The sequence below is a fragment of the Zonotrichia albicollis genome, chromosome 7 (assembly GCF_047830755.1).
Source record: "Zonotrichia albicollis isolate bZonAlb1 chromosome 7, bZonAlb1.hap1, whole genome shotgun sequence".
NCBI lineage: Eukaryota > Metazoa > Chordata > Aves > Passeriformes > Passerellidae > Zonotrichia > Zonotrichia albicollis.
The window spans coordinates 39,117,771-39,123,974 of NC_133825.1; positions in this window are offsets into that span (position 1 = coordinate 39,117,771).

Consider the following 6,204-nt stretch of genomic DNA (forward strand, 5'->3'; position numbering starts at 1 on the left):
TTCAAGTAGGAAAGAGATTTGATGAGGAAAAAAGAATAAGCAGATCTGTCAGCCTGTGGCTCTTGGAGGGCCTTGTTTATGCTCTTACTAGCTTTAATTCAAAGTATGCAGCTTTTCCCCTCCTGTTTATCTTTGTGGCTTTTAAACACATCTGGTACTACTTAGAAAAATAATAATTATGCTGCTGTTCCTTCTAGAATGCTGTAGTTTTTAAAAGAGTTCCCAGTTGGGAAGTGATGCTACACATGTTTCATAGATTGTCAGAGGACCCAGAGGGAGCCAAGAGCTGTGAAGTGTTGTCAGGATGTGGATCTGGGCCCTTCCATTAGATGAAAGCAGGGTTTGAGCTTTATAAAGCCAATGTCTCTGAAGTAGTGTTGGTGGGATCTCAGTGGCAAGCTTCCAAGAATTAACTGCAGAGCATTTTGGTTTTATTAGCAGCTCTGCTTTGTGTAGGCCTTGTTAAAAGCTGTTAGGATAGTGCTAGAAATATATTACAGCTTGCTCCAATGTGTTATTTGACTGTAGTGGGAGATGTAGCATTAGGGAGATCCAGTAATAGGTTAAAAGCAGAGATCAGCATCCAGAAACTGAATTGGCTCCAGCCAGACCACAGTAACCCAGAGATTGTGTTATCTGAACAGAAAGAAATGCTCTCCCCATCTTTATTTAGTGGCTGTAGTGTACCATTATAAATGTGCTACTTCAGCAGAAAAAAGTAAAATGAAATATTCTGCCTTATAATTTACTATTAAATATCTGTGTTCTAAATCCCCAAGCAGACAGCTGGGGTCTTGAACTCATTACAGCACAGCAAGAAATGCAGGCCTCAGGCAAAGTGTTTTTAATGTGGTAATGAATATGCAATGCTGGCCCAGTCTTGAAAGGAAAAGACAAGTTATGTGGAATGGACTGACTCTCTCCTTTCTGGGTGGATGGGTGTAAAGGAGACATTTGCATTTTCAGCACTGGTCAACAAAAGAGAAAGATGGAAGTGTGTAAGGAAAAGATCAAACAGATGAACAGCTCTCCCCATTGGTCAGAGCTCTCCTTAAAACCTTCTGTGGGTCAGGTAGTACAGTAAGTAGGTCTTTACTTGCCTTCTGCTCCAGGTTTTGCCCTTGAACATGGTTAGTTCTCTTGCTTTTCAAAAAAGGGGGTGCTTGTTTGTTTTCTGTTACTATGCCACCAAATACAATTGCTACTAGCACAGGTTAAAAAATTCAGTATTAAGAAAACAAGGGCAGAGTCTGTGACAGTGTGACAGACTGACAGTGTGACAGAGTCACTATAAAAATAGTGAGTTTAGTAGCATGATGGATAAGAGATACTTCAGGTTAGCAAGGCACTGGGCCTTGTTCTATCTGCATTTGTAGCATGTTCCTGTATCTTTACTGATATCCTTGAGATGTTTGGTACCCTCATACAAGATGTGTTCCAGTGTTTGTTCATTAGAGTTTTAGGGTCCCTTATGTTGAAGCTAAGAGAAAGGTACAGGGGAGCCAAAACAGGAGGAAGGAATGAGGATCCCAGGTTCTCAGATCTGGGAAGTTTTGCTGAGTTTTGGGTAAGTTGAGTGGGAACCTGGGTGAATGGGACTGCAGCTATAACAGAAGGCCCTTGCTTGGGGAAATTGTTGAGAAATTTCTGTCTAGGGAGGTATCAAAAGGGCCAGTGTTTCTTGCACTGAAAGTGGTAGTAACTGGATATACTGGTTTGAAAAGTTTCAAAATTAATGTACTACAGACACATGGAGCACTTGCGTCAACTTCACACAGATGCCTGTGTATTTGTTGTTTTTTCTAGTCAATCAAAAAGGAAGAAAAATGGAAATATCAACTTTTTGCTGTTTCACTTAATCTCAGATTCTTGCCATGCTTTATTTAGCAGCTGTCTGTCCTGCTCAGCAGACAGGCCTGGCTGTGAGTGCACATGTTGGGCATGCGGTGTTGGCACAGTGTTACATGTCCTGGGAATGCTCTCCCCAATTTTCCACTCTCATGGCATCTGTAACGTTCCCCTGCACTAGCAGGGTTTGAGAACTGGCTGTTTGCTGTTTGTTTCCCTCTCTCCTGTCTTTCCTAGTAGCCTGATTATTTCACCACCATTCCTTGGACACAGATTTCACTTGGGAATGGTTCATGAAAATGCAGTCCCTCTAAAATCATGAGATCGGGGCAATTTTACTAAATCACTCCCATTTTCTGTAAGATGGAAAGGCTTTTCTACTGCTGGTCCAAAGCCAACAGGGAAGGGGATGGCAGTTGCTGATTTATCTGAGTGCAGTAATGATGCCATGTGATGTCATTAGTATTTTTCCCATTCTACAACACTTTGATTTACTAAAACATGAGTTTCAAAACTTGTCAGTGGGATGCAAGTGTGCTTGTTGTAGGGTGTGACAGCTGTTTGGCAGTGTGCAATAACACTGTATCTGAGTCCAGGAGGGAGTGAGAATGCAGCTGGTATGAAGGGCTGATGTGTGGAGCCTGTTCCGTGCCACTCACAGCATCTTCTGGTGAGCAGGAAGCAGCTTGTGAGAGCTGCAGCACATGCTGCAGGTTTGTGTCTGAGAACCACCACCCCTGGCAAAGCTGATGGAAAAAGCCATCTCTCCAGGGGAAAGGGAGCCAAGAATAGGGGCACTGAACAGCCACAAGCTGGGTAAGGAACAGACAGTGTTTCCTGTAAGCTGCAAACCATTTGCATGAGTCACCTATGTGACTGCACAGCAAAAGCATAGGAGGGCTGAGAAAAAAGGAGGAAAAAAGCTGTCAGCTTCAGACTGCCTGAAGAATCAATGAGGACCAATGAGACATTGTGAATTAATACTGTCCTTCCTGCAGCTCTCTGCAGCATTCCTGCTACCCCAAGGGATGCTTTTGTGCCTTTCCTTCTGTCACTCAAACCATCCTCAGAAGGGAGCTCTTAACAAGAATATGCTTTGGGCCAATCCACAGGTTGGAGTGTGGGTGTTTTTCCCCCCTAAACATTCATCACAGCTCTTTTCTGTGCCTGTTTAGGCTTGGAAGCAGAGTTTGTCTCCTCTTACTTGTAGTAATTAAGGCGTGGTGATTAATCAGCTGTTTGTCTTTGTGGGAAGACAGTTCTGATATAGCCTGTGCATTCAAGCCCACAGATTAAGTGCCTCAGTTCCTCTCCATGGGCTTTATGTGTCTTGGCTGTTCTCTGCTGGTCTGTCTCTGCTCTGGATCAAACCTTTCACTTCCAAAGCTTTGCCAGGTGTGGCTCTGGCAGGGGAGTCAGTGTGGGGCTCTGGTAATCAGCTGCATGTGGGCAAGCCTTGCCTTTCTCTAGTTTTGGATACAGGAGGTTTGTAACACTGACTTGATGTGATAGCCCTGAAGGTGAACTGAACTGGCAGGAATATCCTGCTGAGAGTTCTGTGGGAACAGCCAGGTGATGGAGGCCAGGAGGGGCTGCTCTGGATCATCTGTGCTTACAGGCACAGAACCATCCAGGGCTGCCCTGCCCTGCCCTGCCCTGCCTGGTGTGAGCAGGCAGGGATGAGATCTGGAACATGTTCCCAAGCTACATACCATCTCCCTGAGGAGTTGGGAAATCCCTCTGTGCTGCCTGATTCCCAGCAGAGGGCCAGAGAGCAAGGCTGAAGGTTGGGAGCCAGGGAATGGATTTCTTGATGCACCTGGGGAGGTGAAGTGACGATGAGTCAGGCTGTGCACTGTGGTTACTGACCCCAGACCTGCCTAGCTCTGCCCCTGGGCTGTATTGCACTCTGTGGGATCCTCAATGTTGGATGGGCTGCACAAAGGTGCCTAACTGGGCTTCAATGGCATTATAAGTGTCATGGCTTTTCTGCAATTAGGACAATCAGACAAAAACTTGTCTCTTTACATGATTAAGTCTTTGAGTTGAGTCTGTTACTGGCTGTGGGCCCACCAGTGGATTTGAAGATAGTTTCCCATCTACAATAGACTCCTTTTACTGCAGAGTGCCTAAGACACCCTTAAGAACTTAATTGGTTTTATTTTTGGGCACAATTTTTAACATAGTGCCACAGTCAGAGATTTTACAGGCACTCAAATATCTGAACAGGCTGTATTTAAATGTTTCACCTCAGCACTTTCTGTGCTTCCCCCTCAGAGCAGATCAATAAAGCTAATACCTTTTTTTTCTCCCTCCTCTAACATTCTGGGTGAGCTCTGGTTTTAGCTAGACAGATTTATAATTACTTATAAACTCAGAGCCTTTATTTGCAGACGTGCTGCCTTTGAATAATGAGTGAGAAGCTTTGTTCTCTGCCTCTGCAGCCAGAGATTTTACTTCCAGCTCTTGAGGAGTTTCAGATGATACTCTTAAATGTAACCTAACTGGAAAATGAAGTTTCTTTTGAAAAACATAGTAACATTAATTGATCCACAGCAGGGGCTTGCTCAGGTTTGTTTTGATACCAGACTAGTCCAATAGATATGACGGGAATAACTGCTTGCATCCATCTTCGCTTAAGGCTCTGCTGCAAAGTTGGGTGGATCATTTTGAGAGCAGCAGAAGCAGTAACACAACTCTGCATTTCCTCACAGCATATTTCTTCAGGTCAAAGAAGACATGAGACTACCTTTTACTGCACTGGGAACATTCAAAATACCTCTTTTGTGCTTTTGAAGCATTATGAGAGTCTTTGTCTCTTGTCCATTTGCCTGCTTGCCTAAAGATTACCAGGGTTTTTTCTGAGATCTATCAAATTGAGTGAAAGTTATTTGATGGATTCAGAAGCTACTTGGAAGGAGATGAAAGCATAGGCCTTCTTTTACCCTGGCCCAGATGTGTGAACACACTGACTGCTAAAAATAACCTAGTTTATGTTGCCATAAGGAATTTATTATTTCAGAAAAAGACAGGACTGCTTGGAGTTTTACTTGGAAGGGATGCAACAGCTCACATGTTGGGTTGAACCCAATGACCCAACATCTTGAGACATCCTTTTCCCAAACAAATAAAATCCCATTAAATAGAAGTTAAATCTAATCCTGTGCCAGTGGCACCTGGGGACAGAGCTGTGTTAGCTTTCAGTCCTGCAAGCAACAAACCACGACGCAGAGATGAGCAGAGTGGATGGAACCTGTTCAGTATGTGGGCAAATCCTGAGCTGTATCCCATGGTGAGACCAGTGTTGCCAGTTTGATGCCTGCTGGTACCTTACTGAATTCATGTTAGCATGCTTGTGAGTTCCATATCCTCTGAGGCTGCTTTGCTATTTTTTTTAATGGCACAGGTATTTCTGCCACCTTGAAATAAAAGAGATTGAGTCTTTGCTTACAGCTACCCCATGAGTGGTAAAAAGTCATTAGATAAATTTTTAAGCTAAAACCCAGTCTCTAGTGGGTGGCTTTTTCTTTCTGCTCTGCTTACTCTATGACAAATAATACTGCAATAATGGTCATGGCATGGTTCAAAAATTTGCCAATTGCCCTTCTGAAAAAGGTTTTTTTTTAGGGATGTTGCCCTTTATGTTCCACAGCAACACTGAAGCAGTAAATTGAGGCAAGAAAAAAAGTGTTGTAGAAAATCGAGAGCTCAATGGAGAAAATGTTGCTGAGCTAGTCAGATAGCTTTGAAGCAGGATGGGTTTATTTTTGTTTGGTTTGGGGTTTTTGTCTTATCAAAGTTGCACCAAACCAAGACTGCTGATGATCCTGAGCTACAGAATTCCCTTTCCAGCAGTGTGTGGTTGACCCTGGGAAATTCTAACTTCTGGCTGCAGCTCTTAAGCCAGCTGCTTCTCAGACCTAACAGTGGTGATTCAGCCCCAGTGAGCACTGGAAGGCAGAATTATTAAAGGCGTGCAGGGCATTCTGTGGGGCTGGAAGACATTTTGCCAAGGAAACAGTGGTGCTTTTATTATATGAATTAATGACTAGCTCTGGGTGTGCTTCCAGAGCCAGAGCATATTAGAATGTTAACAAGGAGATGCCATTCCCTTAAACCAGGCAAAGGAGTTAAGCAGGGTGTGGGTGGTTGCTGAACTTGGCTGTGGATACCCATAAAATCAGCAGGTAAATAGAATTCCTCTGAGTGAAATGGAAATTCAGGAGATTTCTTGTTCAGCCCATAAGGGCAAAATCTATCAGCATTATTTAGGGCTTGCTAAGGGTGTTTTTAAGCAGACATATTTAAAATAATTACTTTGATTTCCTGTGGATTCATATTCTCAAGAAGAATGAC